Source organism: Ricinus communis, chromosome 1 (assembly GCF_019578655.1).
Source record: "Ricinus communis isolate WT05 ecotype wild-type chromosome 1, ASM1957865v1, whole genome shotgun sequence".
Classification (NCBI taxonomy): Eukaryota; Viridiplantae; Streptophyta; class Magnoliopsida; order Malpighiales; family Euphorbiaceae; genus Ricinus; species Ricinus communis.
The window spans coordinates 19,854,336-19,876,551 of NC_063256.1; the positions used below are offsets into that span (position 1 = coordinate 19,854,336).

Below are 22,216 nucleotides of genomic sequence, written 5' to 3' on the forward strand. Positions count from 1 at the left end.
ATGGGGAGTAAAGAGAGAGCTACCAAAACTCGTGTCTTGGCACTGCCTTTGCCTTTCCAGGGCCACATGAACCCTATGCTTTAATTTTCTAAACACATAACCTCCAAAGGAATCAAAGTGACACTAGTCTCCTTCACCAAAAAAGTGCTAATAGGAGAAAATGGCCCTATTAATGTCGAGGTCTTTCTTGATTATAGTAGTGAAGAAGACGATGGATATCTAAACACTTTGCAAGCTATTATGCAACAAATGTTACCGCATATCGTTGCAAAACATGGCTAGCCTGGCTTCCTAGTAAGTTGCATCATATATGACTCGTTAATGCCTTGGGTTCTAGACAGCTTGGGCTTCTTGGAGCTTCACTCTTCACACAGTTTAGTGTCATTAATCACATATATTACGAACTTCACGAAGGGAAGTTTAACGTTCCTATTGAAAAAGTCCTTGTATCAGTAGAAGGGATGCCACCACTTGAAATATATGATCTGCCTACCTTCTTTTATGAATCAAAAAAGTATCTGACTTGCCTAACCTTGATATCCAATAAGTTTTTGAATATTGGAGAAGCTAATTGGGTGTTTTTAATACTTTCAACAGCTTGAAAGATGAGGTATGTAAATTTTTGGGATAAATGCTCCGCTAGTACCAAACTTTAGTCACTTATATCCATTTGGTACCAAACTTTCAATTTGTTTCTTTTTGGTACCCTTTCTATTATTTCTATTACTTCTGCCAATACCAATGAGGAATCTGGTAGTTATTTGCTGATGTGGCTGTCAGATTTATAAAGGACTACAGGCCACTTGCCATATTTGTTGCTATTCATTTACTTTATCCAAGTCAGCAAAAAAATTACCTTTACCTTGAGCTAAACAATTGAGACAAATTATTTTCCTCCTTTAAACCAACCCAAGAGTAACCGCTTTACCTCATAAATTAATGTAAACCGTTCTACTTCTACCTCCATTGTCAAGACTCTATGAGCCTCTGGTCTCTGAGCTTCTGCTTCATAGTTTTTTTATAGAACTGTACCTGCACATTACGAGATTGAAGATCAATAACACTTGACTGGCGAGTAAGGGAGAAACGCGAAGACCCACTAATATATTGTAAGTACAAGCACCTGTAGTTATTCTGTGGTTATTGAAAGAACATAAGTTCTATCCATATTAAATTTGCATCTTTGAAGGCATATTGCATGCTACATTACTTTGGAAGTTAATAATGCAGGGGGCTAGGTTTTTCTCATTACTTGATACTGTGAAGAAATCCTTTTTATCTGTTGAATGTTGATGATGTTTGTTAATACTGCTTTTCTTAAAGTAATTAATGTTTATTTAATTAATTTAGAGTAATTGTATTTTACAGTGCCTAATTTCGAGTATTTTAGTTTGTATTGACATGATTATAGAGTTGATGGTAGAGGTCACCCTAAGCTATGGGATATGGGAGCTGTTGATTTTCGCAGTTTAGATAAGATGTCTAGGTTAGAAATAGATTTAATGGCTAGAGAGCTAGGAATGAAACCTGAAACAAAAATTATTATTTGGAAGCATCCTTTGAAGAGTATGAATGATGGATTGAGAAGTCTTAAAACTGTTAGTGATGCTTTAGAAATGACAATGTCTATGGAGGATTGTAAATTGATGCATATATTTAGTAGGGATAAGTTTGAAGGAATAGAAGAAGCTGGGGAAAAAGTTGGTGAAGAAGTTGAGGAACCACATGCTAGTAAAGAGGCTGTGAAAAATATGTCTGAGATGGAGAAGAGAAACCATAAAATGATAAAAATATGGATGATGACAGATGTGAGGGTAGTGAGAATAGTGATGTAGATTCACAGGATAATGAGTTTGTAGACTCTAATTATGACATGAGGGATGAAGATGTTGATGATGATGTCATGTTTGATAAGTTTGTTGATAAGGAGTTTGAAAGGGACAGACCATCTGGATCTAGAACTGCTACGCAACCTGCTGAGGAGTTGTCAGAAGAATCAGATGCCACAGTATATGCTCCATCAGATAAGCTATTGTCATGCTCCTCAACTAAAGACAGTGATGCAGATTCAAGGAAGCACAAGTGGCCTGTGTTTAATGAGGAGACTGACATGGTGAATCCCAGCCTTCAAGATTGGAATGCTATTCAGTTCCTTCAAACAATACAAGGATGTAGTTAAGAGCTCATCAATCAAAACTAGAAACCATATAATATTTGGTCTAAATACAAGGTAGAAATGCAAGGCTAAGTGCAAGAAAAGATGCAAGTTCTTCATTTGGGCTTACCTGATGAACACAGACAAATGGATAGCTCAACATTATGTTGAAAGGTTCAGAGTTGATCCTAGTTGGGCAATTCAAAGGATCATACAAGTTGTGAAAGAAGACTGTGGTGTTGATGTGTCCAGATTTAAAGCATGCAGATCAAAAAATGCTGCCTTGAAATTTATCAATGATGATGAGACAAAACAGCTTTCTAGACTTCATGATTACAAGCTAGAACTGTTGAGAAGTAATCCAGGAAGCACTATAGTTTTTTATTTGAATGAAGGAGTTTTTAATAGCATGTTTGTGTGCTTTGCTGCATTGAGGGAAGGATTTAAGTGTTGTAGGCCTTTCATATCTTTAGATGGATGTTGGCTTAAAGGAGTATTTGGAGGACAACTTCTCACAGCTGTTGCTTTAGATGCAAATAACTGCATCTATCCAGTGGCATTGGTGTGTTGTATAGAAAGAAAACAAGCAATACTGGAAATGGTTTTTGGAGTTGTTGGCTGAAGATTTGGAGATAACAAATAGTTATCATTGGGTGTTCATGACTGACAAGTAGAAGGTAAATACTCTTCACAATTTCCTTTTCTATTCCTTTATATATTTTCATGACTGATTGGCAGAATGGTATTAATTATGTGTTGTGATTTTGGAATAGGGTCTTATTCCTGCCATTGAAGAACTATTCCCTAATTTTGAACATACGTTTTATGTTAGACATGTGCATAATAATTTTAAAAAGAAATTTAATAGTCTAGGGTTAAAAGAACTTGTGTGGGATGCTGCTAGGGCAAGTTATATCCAGATATTTAAAAAGATAATGGAGAAGTTTGCATCAACATCACATCAAGGATATAACTACATGAATATCATTCCCCTCATCACTAGTCTAGATCTCATTTTAGGACTGATGCTAAGGGTGACATGTTGTTAAACAACTTATGTGAGTGTCTCAACTTTTATCTTAGATGCTAGAACCAAGGGTGTGATAGCTATGAATAAGGTCATAAGAACAAAATTAATAAAGAGGATACATAAGAACATGGATGCTATGAAAAGAGTGGCATCTGCTTACTGCCCTAAAATCTTAAAAAAATTAGAAAAGTACAAAGAATTTTGCTGGATGTTTACAACAGAGTGGTTTGGGGGTGAGAGGTTTCAAGTGGTTGGCCTAGGGGGAGAGTTTGTAGTTGACAAATAGGAAATGACATGCACATGTAGGAGGTGGGATCTAGCTAGACCTTGTTGTCATACTGTATATGCAATTTGGTATAACAATAAAAATCCTAAATTTTATATACATGACTACTACAAGGTTGAAACATACCTAAAATGCATAGCCATTTGCTTAACTCAACTACCAGTAAAGAATTTTGGCCCAAGGTAACTGCCCCACCAGTCTTATTCCCCAACCAATCAAACCTAGAAAAGGCAGGCCTGCTAGAAAGAGAAGGTTAGAGGAAGATGAGATGGAGGCTCTAATAAAAAATGGTAAGGTCATAAGAAGGGCTTTGTGATTACATGCACAATTTGTGGTGCTAAGGGCCACAACAAGAGGTTTTATGGTGTTGGTGCTTCTACAAGGCAACAACAGAAGAGGGAAAAACTGCCTTTAAGTATTCTATTCCTCTCATTTACTTCTACTTATAATAAATGTCATATGAACTACTAAGGAGTTTTTATACTAGGTGATGAGGAAGACAAAAAAATAGCAATAGAAAAAAGGATCAAATGGTGAAAATAGTGCACAAAATGTGTTTGAAACACATGAAGATGATCACACAGCTTCAAATATGTTTGATACTTACCAACCTGATCATGAAAATGACCATGGAGCTCCTACAAGCACAGCTCCTTCAGGGATAGCTTCAACATTTGATAATCTGTCACTACTAATACCATAATTACAGGTAAGTAATTTGTCACCTCTAATATTTATTGAGTAATGCAAACTAGTGGTATGTTAACTTGAGACTTTATTATACAATTATTCAATATAACACCATCAGCAAAACAAGCAAAAAAAGCTGCAGTTGAGCTTGACATACTAGCTCATTTAGTTGATTGTAGTGATTATGCTTCACAGTGAAAATCACATTTACAGTCTACCACATCACCTTCAAAAACTACCACCAAGAAGACTAAGAGCATTACTGATTTGTTGAGTGAGCTACCACTATATCTGGGCATTGGAAGACTTTCACAAACATAGAAAGGAGGAAGTACAAAAAAGCCAGCAATTGAAGCTAAGGGAAAAAAGACTTTTAAACACCCAAGGTTGTTGAGCAAAGAGGTTGGGATTGAAGGAGTTAGCACAATAACAGAGCTTCAAGACAAAGGAAAACAGAAGATTGATGGAAGTGTTTCAATAAAGAAGAGAGTTTGGGTGCCTCCACGAATTGCAAAGAACAAAGATATTAGAATTGGAAAGAATTAGAATTGTTTTCTATTTTTGAAACCCTAAATAATAATGTTTATTTTGGTTGTTGTGTTGTTAATATCTGTGTGGACCTAACATGTGGTCCTTTGACAGATTTTTTGTAATGGCTTTTGACAGCCTTGGGTGTAAGGTTCATGTGGACAGGAATTCCACATCCATTCACTTTTTATTCAAAGAATTGATTATTTAAAGTAATCAACAACCTCACTTATTTATTAAATTGTCACTCAATTTGTCTGTTTCGAGACTTGTTTTATATAATAATTTGATGTGCTTATTTATCATAACAGTAATAACCAAATGAAGCAGTAGTAAGTAAAAACTAATGTATATATCCTTTCATTCATTCATCATCCAAATACATAAGTAATAGTAGTTGTAAAAACTACTGTATATACACTCTACCATCTATCCAAAGTAAATATTCAAGTTAAGCTAACAAAAGTACATCTTCTAAATAAGAATCCCAGCCACAGCATAACAACCAAGCTTAGACAGGTCCCTATTGTGCTTCATGCTCCTTTTTTCTTCCTTCATTTTCTTCAGCTTTGAATTTAGCAAACTAATCCATTCTTGTATTCATTTAGCAGCTCAGTTGTAAGGTGAGATTCACCACTGTCCATTCTTAACTTAATAAAATGACAGATGAAGAACCTGTACAAGAAGAAACCTTCATTACAACTAAAAAATATCAATGTAAACTAAGGAAAGCACTCTTATACTTACTATAATTAAGCATCTCAAAACTTGTGACCAAGTTTTCTTTCAGTTCGAGAGACGAAGCTTTAGTCATGCCATTCCACATGCACATATAGATCACTGGCTCAACTCCAACACTATATTCCTTCAGGTTAAGCACACTTTAAGTTGTTTGTTGCTCCATTTATTTGACAAGATAAAGAACAAGGAAGCTTCAGAATCGATTATGAGAAAAAGGGGAAGAGAGAGTGAATCGATCCAAATACTAAAAACTAGGGTTCAAAATTAGAAATTTTCCTGATTTAGGATTATTTATTTGGGAGTGAAATTTTTTTAATTGCTAACTAGAATAAAATAAATGAGTCAGCAGCATATGTGGCAATTGTGATATAGTCTTTTATAAATCTGGCAGCCACATCAGTAAATAATTACCAAATTCCTCATTAGTACTGACGGAAGTAACAAAAATAATAGGAGAGGTATAAAAAAGAAATAAATTGAAGGTTTGGTACTGAATGGATATAAGTGGCGAGGTTTGGTACCAGCGGGGCATTTAACCCTAAATTTTCAATCACTCATCTAAATAGAAATTCTTGTTTTTGTATGGGAGAGGAGATATTAACAGTATTATTTAAGTTAACATGTTTGCTTATTATTATTTCGTTTAGTTCTAATTGCATTTCTAATACATTATTATTGATGAAATTTTTTTAGGTGTTGAGACGGATGACAAGCAAATGCCCTATAAATCAATAGGGCTAATTATTCCATCAATGTATCTAGACAAGAGGGTGGAAGATAACAGGGAATATGGCATCAACCTCTTCAATCCTAATGTTGACCATTATTTCTTGTGGGTAGTTAGAGAACCATAAGAGAAAAAACTCCCAAGCAACTTTGTTGAGGAGACATTGGAAAAGGGTTTGATATTGAATTGGTGCTCTCAACTAGAAGTTCTAGCTCACAAGTCCATATGGTGCTTCATGACTGCTATGGGTGGAATTCAACATTTGAGACGTTGAGCTTGGGAGTGCCAATGTTGGCTACAATGGGCAGATCAATCAACTAATACAAAATTCGTTAATGATGTTTAGCATGTTGGGGTTAGAGTAAAGTTAGATGAAGAAGGAATAGTTACAATTAAGAAGAAATAGAATTGTGAATAAGGGATGTAATTGAAGGGATGAAAGCGAATGAGATCGAAAGAAACTCAGAGAAATGGAAGAAACTCGCCAGAGAAGCAGTAGATGAAGGTGGAAGTTCTGAAAAGGAACATAGAGGAATTTGTAGTAGAACTCATTAATAGCTCCATTACTACAAAAATATAAAGTCTCTACGACCAAAAAGAAGAGCAAACATATGAATCTTCAATCACAAGGAATAGTTACTTGACTTTGACAATTTTCTTTGGACGTTCTTAAATCATCGGTTTTAGTAATACGCTAATGAAAATATATGAATATAAAAAAAAATCTAATGTAATTCGAAGCTTCTCGTGTAATATCATTTATATTGTTAACTAATAAAGATATTTCATTTATTTTGATGGTGAGGGAGTAATAGTAAGAAAAGGCATGTAAACACACAACGAATACTCCCGAACCACATGCCAAGTTAGCTGTTCAAAAAATGATGTCAAAAGAAATCTATCGCCAGCAAGACCAAAATAATAATAATAATATAAATGATTTAATTTTGTATTTAATTTTATTTTGTCAAAAAAAATTAATTAATTTCGTTTAATTTTTCACTTTAATTTTAGAAAAAATTCTTGATATGATATATCTCTCAATCTATACAATAAACCGGTAAATGATTGACACATATTAGTTATAAAAAATTAATGAAGTATGTGTCAATTATCTAATACCAAAGTATAACATACGTTTATAAACGTATCATTCTCCTATTAGTTGTAGTAGCTCTAGATAAGAATATATATATTAATTTATGAGACTAAATTTTCTTGATATGTGTGTTTAATTTTTGACACATAGAATTTTTATTTTGATATGTGTACTTATTTGTTTTGATATGTGTAATTATTTTTGACACATGAGATTCAAGCTTATGTATAATTTTATAATTTTTTATATTAATTTATTAATTAATAAGTTACATTCCTAATTAAATACTGACTCTAATCCTAAAAAATAACATATTAGCTATATTTTAATATTATAATAACTAATAAATAATTTTCTAATCAGATAATGATACTAATTCTATCCTAAAAATAGTATATTAATTATATTTTAATATTATAATAACTAATAAATAATTTTCTAATTAGATAAGGATGCTAATTCTATCCTAAAAATAGCATATTAATTATATTTTAATATTATATTAACTAATAAATTAGTTTTTTAATTAGATAATAATTCTAATTTTAGAAAATAATATTTTAACTTATATTTTTTATATCATATTTAATTATAAATTATTTTTTAATTATATTAAAAAATCTAAATTTTAGAAAATAGTAATATCAATTATTGTGATAGTATTAATTTATATAATATTAAAATCAATTAATAGATTTTTTTACATATTTTTTATATTATTATACTAATAACATTTTAAAAAGTTAAAAGGTTAATAAAGATATTTAAAAATAGTTAGTTTACTATTATTTTTTAAAAGATAAATTAATATTAAATATAAAAAATTTATTAAATTATATCTATCACATTTATCTTATAATCGAAATAATAATAACAGTTATACAATGCATGAGTAAATGACTAGTTTCTTTATTTCTGATTACTGATGATAACGAATTGACATATTGTGTTTCACTTTTTTAATTAACTATTTCTATTACATCTTAAATTTTATTTGTAATTTAGTTTAATTAAAATTGAATAATAAAATATAATAAATTAAAATTTTATAATTATAATTAATTATAAAATCTTAATGACTCTTTGTATCATCATCGGCGCAGTGTCTGTGGTGCAACCATAAAGGCATGGGTGGAAGTGAGAATCATTTACTCTAAATTATTAGACTTCCTTGAACAAGTATATGTTTTAAGAAATAGGGAGTAAGCAAAAACCAAATTTAGATAAAATTTAAATAGGTTTGAGTTGGATTGGATATGATTATTGGATTTAAATCAGTACTAAATTCAGATTTAAAATGTTGTAATTAAGAAATAACTGTGGATAAAATTTGAATTCGATTTTTGTAAATTATATAAAAAAAAATTAACTTCTTTAAATGCATTATTTACTATTCAAGTTATCTTAGATTTCAAATATTTCAAATAACTTCTTTAAATGCATTATTTACTATTCAAGGGATTTTAAATTTCAAATGTTTCAAATAATAGTTAAAAATTATTATCTATTTAATAGAGTATATAAAAACTAGAATTTATGAATCCAAATCCGTACTCAAAAGAATTAATTATATAGTCATTCGAAATAATCAAATAATTATTTTTAATTTCATTTTTATATCCAATTTTATTGATAAAGTATTTAAGTAATGAATTTTTTCAGATTTTAAATTCTTTATGATATTCAAACAAAGAATTTTAAATTAATGAATTTTAAATTCTAAATTTAAAATATAAAAGATTTGGAATTTAAATTTAAAAATCAATTCTATACATCTAAATGCATTCTGACAGAATTGTATGCAAAGCAAAGGCATGAGAAAACGTATAAGGAACGGAGACGAAGGTAAAAGTTTTTAAAAAATAATTATTATTGAGGAAAAAAGGGCTTAAAAGTCAATTTATTTTTAATTTATCTATAATCAAAATAAGCTTTTTATTTACTTTTTTAATCAATAGACAACCTTAAAAAGTTTTTAAAATTTAATCTACTACTAGCATTAGACATTAGAGGGGCCCAATTATAATTAACAAACATACAAACTCAGTGCATTTAAATTAAATTGTTTATTCTCATAATACAGTACACAATTATATTATTTGTCACAACTATTAAAACATTCATACAACTACGGATAATGAGATTTGAATTAGTAATAAACTAAATTGATAATTAAATAATAGTTAATTATTTAATTAATAAAAATATTCACCTCAACATTGCAGAGAATATATAAATACCTAATAGTAATAAAATAAAATAAAAAAAGGTTATATCTCACAATAAATATATAATTAAAACTTTATTAATCTTCAACCATAATAAAAAGAGTCTAGCTACTCATAATAAAAAAAATACTGTTGGAAAAGAAGAACATTCCCTGTTATTATCCATCCTCCCTTTTACTTATTATAACATACAGATATAGAAAAATAATCTAAAATTTTTAAAAAAATTTACCAAACATAAGTCAAAATAAAAATTCTATCTCCTGTTTAAAATAAAAAATCTAAAAAGAAAATAACATCTATTAAAATAAAAAAATAAATAAATTTTAATTGTCTCATAATTAAGCTAGACTTCATGCTAGAGAATAGATTAAAATTTACAGATTTCTCCTGACAGGCAGAGCGTGCCCACACCTTATCAACAGACTTCTTATGCCTAAATATTAGAACTTCTTTCAAAATCTTAACAAATTGCTAATTCAAGAGTTAAATAATTATAACATTTATAATTTTGCTTTTTGAAATTAAAATTTTTTATTAGTATAATTTAAATGTAAATTTCTACTTTTAAAATAATTATATATATATTATTAAAAATATTTTTAAAAGGAAATTCTATATCATTATTGTTACAATAAATTTCAAACCAGATAAAAAACGGAACATTTACCTTAACAGAATTCAAATATTCATAAAATTTCTCTTGAATAGTCTCTCTCTCCCTTTGAAAAATGATTTTGAAACCATAAAACTTTTTCACGATTTCTTATATGGTAATAATCGGATCGTAAAAAAGGTTTATCTATTTCAAAAGGTGTAAAAATCATATTTAAAGTTGAAAAATTTTCCATAGTTGATCTAGAAGGTGACAAAACAGGTTCATCGGAATTTTTATCTTGTTCTATATTAATGTAATCAGTGTAAAAGGTTGAGGAATCCTATTTTCAAAATCAACTCCTTGTAAATTTGTATTAGAATTTGGAAAACGTGTTGTGTGTGTGGAAGGTCTAGAATTTTCAAAAGTAGACAATCTAGATGAAGGTACAAAAGTAGGTGAAAAACTTATTTGAATGTGAACCATTTGATTGCTCTAAAATTTGTGAAACTCTAGAATTATTTTCTATAGACCGAGGCTTATTAATTTCTTGTAAATCCCAAGTTCCGACTGCGATAATTCATTCCATTTTAGTCTTTTGGGGACTTGTATTTTAGAATGTAAAGGATTAGCTTCAAATAAAACCGTTTCATTTCTTGTTAAAGAATGTCTTGCTCTAGGATCTATAGTTGTTGTCATTACTTTATAGTAGATCCTATAAATGATGTACTATAGATCTAGAATTTTCAAAGTAAAATCCATATTTTTGTTTTAACAGTTAAAATTAAAGTGTCTAAAATATTTGAATCAAATAATGAAATTGAAAAATTTGGATAACAATTAAAATAGACAGGACCATTGGCTAAATTTGATTCGACCATAGCCAAAAGTGAATTTGAAAAATTCAAATGTCTTGCATCTCTTAAACAAAGGAAAATAGGTATGTCCAATCCAATTCTAAATAAAGGTTTAACAAAGAATTTGAACCATGCCTATATGTAAAAATTTAAATTTCTTTTTAATATGTTCATGCAATGCGAAGACGAAAGTAAATGTAAATTTTCATGAGATTTATTTAAAGCAATAGTTTGTTCAGTTTGTTTAATAGAATAATTTTGTGCAAAATCAAAAGTTCCAATTCGATAAATGCTATTAACATTTTGTTTAGGGATTGACCAATTATGTAACTGATTTTCTATTTCTGAGATATTAGACCCTTGAACAGTAAATTCTTCAGAATTTAAATCAGAAAGAGTAGAAGAAGAAGAAGGAGAAACTATTTCTCGACTACTAAAATCGCTGAAACAACGATGTCATTACCAAAGACAATAAACAAGTAAATAATGTTTAGGATAGTGGGACCACCTACCGGGACTGCCTTGACCGATAATTGGGAAGACGGCTGACCAACGGAAAACCAGGCTGACCAACGCTACCTTAAACAATATTACGAGTTTAATAATTAGGCTCTGATACCATTTGCGGAGCAGGATCAGAATAATAGAGAAATAGTTAATAATAGAAGAAGATAAAAGATATAAGTAAATAATTTAAACTTTTATTGAAAGAAGATTTTACAAAGAGAGATAGTAGGGAAGATAGTTCAAGCATTCAAGTGATGCCTTCTTCCTTCTAATGTACATCTATTTATAATAAGAAAATCTATACTATTCGGACTTCAAACATTTTTGAGTCCGTTACATTATTGAATTAACTTGTCAAAGGAAAATAGTAACCATTTTGTCCATTTTGCCAAAGAGAAGATTCTTTGTCCGCCACTTGTTCATTTTTATCATCTTTGTTTTGTCCTTGTCCATTCTTCAAAAGATGCTTGTTTATCTTCTTGTCATCTTGTCCATTTTGTTAAAAAGAGAAGATTCTTTGTCCGCCATTTGTTCATTCTTATCAACTTTGTTTTGTCTTTCTTTGTCTACTTGTCCACTTATGAAAAAGGAAAGATTCCTTGCTTATTTAGTCAAAAAGAATGTCATAATTGTCGAGTCCATAACAATCATCTTCATTTTGAGGAGTAAAGCTAGGTCCACTAGTGCTTCGAGAGTCTTCATTGTCACTATCTCCAGAGACTTGTGACAAAGCTTGTTCCAAGGCTGCTTTGAATTCCTTCTTTGTTGTATTTCCAGACAATTTTGCTAAAATTTTACTTTTGTCCGATAAAAAGTTAAATTGTTCCATAGATTGGCTTGTGCCGGCTATCATGGGATTTTTTCCCGTAAAATGTTTCAAAACAGTTTCTTTATTGGCTTGAATGTCTTTGCAGTTTGTCCACCATTTGACACTATATTCTCGAACTAAGCAGTGCAATAGAATTTACATTTGGAGAGGGTTTATAAGGTTTCACCTTGAATTGCCAAGAAAATATCCAAGGTAGGTTAAAAGTTTCAGAAAAAATAATCAATTTGTCATGTTTAAGAATGGGTAATTTTTCTTTAAAGATAGTAAATCCTTCCATAATTTTGGTAGGTAAAATTTCTGGGCATAGTCCAAAATATGTCCACCAATCAGAAAACCAATTGGGAAAGGTTTTTGAGTTGGTTTTGTGAAACATAAAGAACCAGGAATGGTTCCAATTTCGAAGATAAAAAGTATAGTACCAGGCTTTCTTGTAATCAAAATAATTGAAACAAGGAGGTGTAAAGGTAACAGAAAATTTTTTGGCAGTATAAGGATTTTGGTTCCAGTCAGTTAGGGTAAGGACTTTCAAAATTCTGCATTTTGAATAGGAGATCTTTTCAGGAACGTCTTTATCAAAGGAATGTTCAATTTCTATTGAGTGAGTGTCCAAAAGGATAAGTTCGTAAAAGTTTTTTAATTTGTACGAACTTTCAGGAATGAAGAATTGTCCAGAGGGAAAAATGTGTTGGAATAATTGTTGGTAATTAGGATTTTCTAAATTTCCATTGAATATTTCGCTTTCAAGAATAGTTACAATTTGGTGTTGAGGTTTTGGGAAATATTTGGGTGGTTCGGTTTTAGAAGAACCTGGTTTTGTAACAGTTTGTAAAAAGTTGGATGGTTTAGGTGGGGTAGAAGGAGTTTTGTCAAGTATTTCAAATCTGTTGGTAGAAATCAACGAAGATTGTCCAGACTTTTTAGCCGCAAAATCGGCTGGAGATAATTTTTTCTTTATGGGAGTGCCCATAAGAATTAGCTTGATTTATTTCCGCAAAAATTCTCTTGTCAAAAATCGTGCAAAGAATTTGAAGAACCTTTAATATACTCAATATCAAAATCAAATATTCCTAATAGTGCTTGCCATCCGGCAAAAACTTGTTTTGAAATAAAATTTTTAACATCCTTTTCTAAAATATTTTTGCGACTACAATCAATACGTAGTAAAAAATGTTTTCCAACTAAATCATCTTCAAATTTTGTAATACACAAAACAATTGATAAAAGCTCTTTTTAATAGTAGAGTATTTAGATTGGGTTTCATTCCATGCTCCAGAGTGAAATCTAACCAAAGACTCATGATTTTGATCAGGTAACCTCTGTTTGAGAATACCTCCAAAACCTAAATCAGAGGCATCTGTTTCTACTATGAGAAAGGCATTGGGATGTGGTATGGATAGACAAGGTAAATGACGAATTATCCTGTTTAATAGTTTGTACGACTCGAGTGTGTTCATGGGTCCAGGGGTTTTGGATTTTTTCTAAGACGATTGAACAAAGGTTTACAGAGGATTCTAATATCCTTAAAGAAATCAGATACATAATTAAGGCATCCCAAAAATCTTTGAAGTTGATTTTTGTCCTTAATTTCATCAGGAAATTTGGAAGTAAATTCCAAAACTCTTGAAATAGGTGAAACATTATTTTCAAAAATTTCATGTCCAAGAAATCTAATTTTTGTTTGACATAGTTTCATTTTAGGTGCAGAAACTACTAAACCATTTTGTTTAATTATATTGTAAAACTTATGCAAATGAGAAAAATGTTGTGCTAATGAATTTGAAAAGAATAACACATCATCAATGTAAACAATGGTAAATGATTGATGATCATGAAAAATGTCATTCATAATTCTCTGAAATTCAGATGGTGCATTTTTTAATCCAAATGGCATGACATTCCATTCATAATGACCGAAAGGGACATTAAAACCAGTTTTATAACGATCCTTTTCATCTATTTGGATTTGCCAAAAACCAGATTTCATGTCAAACTTAGAATAAATTTTTGAATCATAAAGTTTTTTCAACAAATCTCTTTTGTTAGGTAAAGGGTATCTAATCCATTCTAAAACTTTATTTAAAGGTTTATAATTTATGACAAGTCTGGGTACACCACGTTCCTTCCTCAAATTTGCATTATAGACATAGAAAGCAGAGCAGCTCCAAGGAGAACTAGAATTACGAATTAACCCCTTTTGTAATAATTCATCTATTTCTTTCTTACAATGATTTTCAAGTTCTGTGTTCATATGTATAGCATGTGATTTTGTTGGTATGTTATTTTCAGAAAAATCTTTAACATAAGGTAAAGATATCACATGTTTTTTCCTATTCCAAAAAGCATTTGGGACAGGTGCACATAAGTCTTTAGTAAAGAGATTCTCGATATCTTTTATTTTGGCTTTTGTCACATCAAGGTCTAACTCTTCTTTAATCTTTAAAGATAAGATTTCTTTGTTTAAAAAAGCGATTTGTTTTTTCTTTTGACTAATAAGATCATTAAAAACGCAATTTTTCTTCAAAACATTTATGTCCTTTTCTTGCTCAGAGAAGATGAATTTAAAACAAATTTCTTTTCCTAATAATCTAGTTTTGATACCATGTGTGTCAACTGTGAAAGGATAAAGTAATGCTAAAAACGGAGTTCCAAGAATAACAGTAGCAGATAGATTTTTTATTAGAATAAAAGAAGTGTAAAACACAATCCATCATTACAAATTTTAACTTTAGAAAGTTTATAATTTATTTGCATTCTTGAACCATCGGTATGTAATTTTTCGGTTGTTTTTTCAAAAACGTAGGTACAATTCCTTCTTGTATACAATTTTGGTCTGCTCCAGAATCAACTAAAGCAATTGTCTCAATTTTAAAATCATTTATAAGAATTCTAACAAAAATAAACCATTTATGAAAATTTACTCTGGTAATATGAGCTAAAAATTCATTAATATGAGAATCATTCGTATTTTCAGAGGACTCAGCAATATCTTTATTTTTCCTATTTAGTTCCAATTTTAAAATTCTTTCTTTGAAATCTAAATTTTCATTTTTTAAATTATTAATTTCTTGTTTTATATTTTTAATTTCTTCTTGTAAATCTTGAATATTAGGTGTAGAATTTCTAGAAGATTTTGAGTCAAATCTTTGAAAAATTTCTTTTAAGTTATAAGGAATAGGTTCAGATTTTTGAATTTCGTTATGCAAAACAATATCTCTTAATTTTAAAAAGTATTTTTCTCTATCAGAAGGGTCATTAATTTTGTCAACTAATTCAAAAAGATCAGAAAGGGTTTCTTTTGTTAAAACATTTAAAGTTGAATTACAACAAGGACCTGTACAAATTCCAGGACCTTCACATGTTTCAAAATCAGTATTTATAGAAGTTGAATCACTTAGAATATTTAAATCATTTTCTTCAAAATCACTTAAATCAGAATTTTCAGGATCTGTATCAGATAGTAAAAGATTAAGCATTTGATCTTTAAGTTTATCAGAGATGTCTAAATTATTGATTTTTTCCTTCATCCTACATTGGGATTTAAAATGACCAACACGACCACATTTGTAACAGACAGGAGGACCTTTCTTTTTATTATTTTTATTTTTATTTTTATTTTGAGAAATATTTTTGGATGAAGAAGATTTTTGAAAATTCGAAGTATTTTTTCTATAATTTCTATTAGAAGATTTTCTTTTCAAATATTTTTTAGTTTTTGAGGAAGGGGCTTGAATACGTTCATAGCCATATTGAAAACAGAAATCTCCTAACTCCTTTCTAGATTGTGAAAATTCATTTTTAATTTTGGCTTTTAATTTCAAATCAGTACACAAAGCTAAGCCTTCATTATTAATAAAATTAATAATTTCTCCATAGGTTAAAGTATCATAAGGAATAGTATTTCCATAAAAATCTCTAATCCTTGTTCTAACTTTTTCAGCGAATAATTTAGGTAAACCAGCAATAAATCTTTCTTTCCAAAAACTATGGTTACAATCAGTTCTAGAGAAAACTTTTGTTAAAAAGACATCTTTGTACCAACGAAAATCTTGAAGTTTAGGACAAGTTAGATTTGAAAGAATTTCGGAAGATCGAATTTGATATTGATTAGGTTCACCAACAAAACATTTTGTAATAGCAAAAGTAAAGTTGCAACAAAGATCTTCTTCTTGATTTGAATAGATGTTTGATTTTCAGTTTTTATAACTATTTTCCTAGCATTTAAAATCCTTGATTTATCTTCTAAGGAGGTGTAATTATCCCACCATCCTTTTAATTGACCCGATTGAAGCCGGATATTAACATCCGAGCTATTTTTTTATCGATTATTTACAGATCTAACTCGCATGTGCCATGGTCATTTCTTGTAACATATTTAAAATCCGATATTCGATGACCATCTAAGTTCCATTCATAAATGTGAATCTCCATCATATTTTGCTTGAGTAAAGCTAACTCTTTCCTCAAACAAGACATCTGGAGGAGTAGGTCTAGGATAATAATGTCTAGTCCTAGGTTTGTCAAAACCTTTATTATGGTATATTTTATTTATTTCAATTTTATCGTTAATAAATTGACTCTCTAAATTTTTAACTTTATTTTGTTCAAGATTATCAGAATTAAGTACACTAACAGAAGGTTTATCTTTCAAGGACAGACTAGCTAATTTTAAATTTATTTAGTTCAAAATATCATCTTTATCATTTAATTTAATTAATTGTTGTTCAGGAATCTCATGGGGTTGAAAAATAGGTTTCATAGGTATACCACCTGGCCTAGGTGCTTGATTATTTAGGCTAGATGTCTCTATCCTATCAAGTTGTGAAGCAATTGTAAAAAGAATTTGATTTGTATAATTATTTTGATTTTGAACATTTCTAATATCTTTTAGTAAAGGGAGTTTGTCGTCATTCTCAGAGCTTATCCTTTTAAAGGGTGAAGCAATTATTTCCTGATTATGAACATTTATTTTAACTTCTTCTAAAGGTGGATGAACAGAAATAATTTGTTTATTTCCTACTAGTTGTATTCCAAGTTTTAGAAACTCTATCATTTGTAAAAATATTTTTAAAAGGAAATTCTATATCATTATTGTTACAATAAATTTCAAACCGGATAAAAAACGGAACATTTACCTTAATGTAATTCAAATATTCATAAAATTTCTCTTGAATAGTCTCTCTCTCCCTTTGAAAATGATTTTGAAACCATAAAACTTTTCACGATTTCTTATATGGTAATAATCGGATCGTAAAAAGGTTTATCTATTTCAAAAGGTGTAAAAATCATATTTAAAGTTGAAAAATTTTCCATAGTTGATCTAGAAGGTGACAAAACAGGTTCATCGGAATTTTTATCTTGTTCTATATTAATGTAATCAGTGTAAAAGGTTGAGGAATCCTATTTTCAAAATCAACTCCTTGTAAATTTGTATTAGAATTTGGAAAACGTGTTGTGTGTGTGGAAGGTCTAGAATTTTCAAAAGTAGACAATCTAGATGAAGGTACAAAAGTAGGTGAAAAACTTATTTGAACAGAACCATTTGATTGCTCTAAAATTTGTGAAACTCTAGAATTATTTTCTATAGACCGAGGCTTATTAATTTCTTGTAAATCCCAAGTTCCGACTTCGCGATAATTCATTCCATTTTAGTCTTTTGGGGACTTGTATTTTAGAATGTAAAGGATTAGCTTCAAATAAAACCGTTTCATTTCTTGTTAAAGAATGTCTTGCTCTAGGATCTATAGTTGTTGTCATTACTTTATAGTAGATCCTATAAATGACGGTATAGATCTAGAATTTTCAAAGTAAAATCCATATTTTTTGTTTTAACAGTTAAAATTAAAGTGTCTAAAATATTTGAATCAAATAATGAAATTGAAAAATTTGGATAACAATTAAAATAGACAGGACCATTGGCTAAATTTGATTCGACCATAGCCAAAAGTGAATTTGAAAAATTCAAATGTCTTGCATCTCTTAAACAAAGGAAAATAGGTATGTCCAATCCAATTCTAAATAAAGGTTTAACAAAGAATTTGAACCATGCCTATATGTAAAAATTTAAATTTCTTTTTAATATGTTCATGCAATGCAGAAGACGAAAGTAAATGTAAATTTTCATGAGATTTATTTAAAGCAATAGTTTGTTCAGTTTGTTTAATAGAATAATTTTGTGCAAAATCAAAAGTTCCAATTCGATAAATGCTATTAACATTTTGTTTAGGGATTGACCAATTATGTAACTGATTTTCTATTTCCGAGATATTAGACCCTTGGGCAATTAAATTCTTGAATTTAAATCAGAAAGAGTAGAAGAAGAAGAAGGAGAAACTATTTCTCGACTACTAAAACTGCGAAACAACGATGTCATTACCAAAGACAATAAACAAGTAAATAATGTTTAGGATAGTGGGACCACCTACCGGGACTGCCTTGACCGATAATTGGGAAGACGACCAACGGAAAACCAGTCGACCAACGCTACCTTAAACAATATTACGAGTTTAATAATTAGGCTCGATACCATTTGGGCAGGATCGAATAATAGAGAAATAGTTAATAATAGAAGAAGATAAAAGATATAAGTAAATAATTTAAACTTTTATTGAAAGAAGATTTTACAAAGAGAGATAGTAGGGAAGATAGTTCAAGCATTCAAGTGATGCCTTCTTCCTTCTAATGTACATCTATTTATAATAAGAAAATCTATACTATTCGGACTTCAAACATTTTTGAGTCCGTTACATTATTGAATTAACTTGTCAAAGGAAAATAGTAACCATTTTGTCCATTTTGCCAAAGAGAAGATTCTTTGTCCGCCACTTGTTCATTTTTATCATCTTTGTTTTGTCCTTGTCCATTCTTCAAAAGATGCTTGTTTATCTTCTTGTCATCTTGTCCATTTTGTTAAAAAGAGAAGATTCTTTGTCCGCCATTTGTTCATTCTTATCAACTTTGTTTTGTCTTTCTTTGTCTACTTGTCCACTTATGAAAAAGGAAAGATTCCTTGCTTATTTAGTCAAAAAGAATGTCATAATTGTCGAGTCCATAACAATCATCTTCATTTTGAGGAGTAAAGCTAGGTCCACTAGTGCTTCGAGAGTCTTCATTGTCACTATCTCCAGAGACTTGTGACAAAGCTTGTTCCAAGGCTGCTTTGAATTCCTTCTTTGTTGTATTTCCAGACAATTTTGCTAAAATTTTACTTTTGTCCGATAAAAAGTTAAATTGTTCCATAGATTGGCTTGTGCCGGCTATCATGGGATTTTTTCCCGTAAAATGTTTCAAAACAGTTTCTTTATTGGCTTGAATGTCTTTGCAGTTTGTCCACCATTTGACACTATATTCTCGAACTAAGCAGGCAATAGAATTTACATTTGGAGAGGGTTTATAAGGTTTCACCTTGAATTGCCAAGAAAATATCCAAGGTAGGTTAAAAGTTTCAGAAAAAATAATCAATTTGTCATGTTTAAGAATGGGTAATTTTTCTTTAAAGATAGTAAATCCTTCCATAATTTTGGTAGGTAAAATTTCTGGGCATAGTCCAAAATATGTCCACCAATCAGAAAACCAATTGGGAAAGGTTTTTGAGTTGGTTTTGTGAAACATAAAGAACCAGGAATGGTTCCAATTTCGAAGATAAAAAGTATAGTACCAGGCTTTCTTGTAATCAAAATAATTGAAACAAGGAGGTGTAAAGGTAACAGAAAATTTTTTGGCAGTATAAGGATTTTGGTTCCAGTCAGTTAGGGTAAGGACTTTCAAAATTCTGCATTTTGAATAGGAGATCTTTTCAGGAACGTCTTTATCAAAGGAATGTTCAATTTCTATTGAGTGAGTGTCCAAAAGGATAAGTTCGTAAAAGTTTTTTAATTTGTACGAACTTTCAGGAATGAAGAATTGTCCAGAGGGAAAAATGTGTTGGAATAATTGTTGGTAATTAGGATTTTCTAAATTTCCATTGAATATTTCGCTTTCAAGAATAGTTACAATTTGGTGTTGAGGTTTTGTGAAATATTTGGGTGGTTCGGTTTTAGAAGAACCTGGTTTTGTAACAGTTTGTAAAAAGTTGGATGGTTTAGGTGGGGTAGAAGGAGTTTTGTCAAGTATTTCAAATCTGTTGGTAGAAATCAACGAAGATTGTCCAGACTTTTTAGCCGCAAAATCGGCTGGAGATAATTTTTTCTTTATGGGAGTGCCCATAAGAATTAGCTTGATTTATTTCCCTGCAAAAATTCTCTTGTCAAAAAATCAGGCAAAGAATTTGAAGAACCTTTAATATACTCAATATCAAAATCAAATATTCCTAATAGTGCTTGCCATCTGGCAAAAACTTGTTTTGAAATAAAATTTTTAACATCCTTTTCTAAAATATTTTTTATTTTTTATTTTTTATTGGAATTCCCATTGAAGTTCACAATTTTCCATGATATTACTATTTTGGAAATAATTCTAATATATATCATATAACTATAACTTATGGTTGAGCAAGCATTGAATCTTTTAGGTAAAAATGTATTTTTAAATTGTAAACATTTCAGTGTTATTTTATTTTATTTTTAATTTAAAATATCTTTTTATTTAATTATTATATTATTTTAATACCACTTAATATTATATTATATTTTTATAACTTTAAAATTTAATAGTTATAAAATAGGAAATTTATAATAAGTATATAATAAACTACTGTCATTATAATTTACTAATTATTTATTATATTTAGTTACTATTTTATAATAAGCATTTGTAATATCATTTTATTTACTTGTGCTAATGTATAATTATTAATGATCTTATAATTTAGATTTTTAGTTTAAATTATTTTATTTTAAATATAAATATGTTATATTATAAAAAAATAATTATATTTAACTATTATTTTATTTTAATAAGTATTTAATATTATCATTTTACTTTAATAACTTTAAAATCTAATAGTCATAAAAGAATAATAAGAAAATAAATATACAATAAATTAGTGGCATTATATAATCATTCACTTTTTTTATTATATTTAACTATTATGTTATTTTAATAAGCACTTAATTATACTATTTTATTTTATTAGTATTTAGTGTCATAATAAAGTATTATATAATCACATTAAAGTCACATATATTTATTTATTGAAACTCTACATGATGTGGCTTTATAAAATGTTACTAAGTAGAGTCTTATGAGAAAACTTAGCCTATTTTATTATATGGCTATGAATCCTTGTTAATATATAAGGACATAATATCTTCAGTGAAATCATTCAATTTAATCCAATTAAGACTTGTGAACTACATTGCTCGGGTTCAATTTAACCCTTTTCTTAATTTATGGATATTTTAGCTTAAATCTTTGCTTATTTAGCTCAAATTAGCATTTTTTAAATTTTTATCTATTTTATTACAATAATAAGTTCTCATATGTCCATATAATAATTATTGTAAAAGAAAATTAGATTGTTAGAATTCTTGTTTATTGATTATTATTATTGCTTTTTAATATCATATATATATATATATATTGAAACTTTTTTCTAATTATTATATTCAACCAATAAATTTTCAAAACATGTCACAAATTTTTTCTAACTATTTTTTTATAATTCAAAAATTTAGAATTTTTATTATATATATATATATATATTTTATTAGAAAATAATAAGACTTATCATTAATATATAATAGCTACGATAATTATTATACTTATTATAATTATTTTTAATAACAAAATAGTCTTATATTTAAATAAGTCATAAATTAATATTAGCATTTAAGATTACATATAATTTCTTATATATATTATAATTAATATTTTTATAAATATGACATGTGTTATTTTCTTATTGAAAAATAATATGGCACGGCTTCATAAAATTTTGTCAGTATCTTTGTATTTTATTACAAATCTATTCAGTCTTATTAGATGTATGTTCTAATATGCATGATGTA

The 22,216-nt window shown here is 29.0% G+C and overlaps 1 pseudogene; it reads left to right on the forward strand.

Annotated features, from left to right (window-relative positions):
* Positions 1-6,737, forward strand: LOC112536811 (annotated as a pseudogene).
* Positions 6,738-22,216: the final 15,479 nt, after the last annotated feature.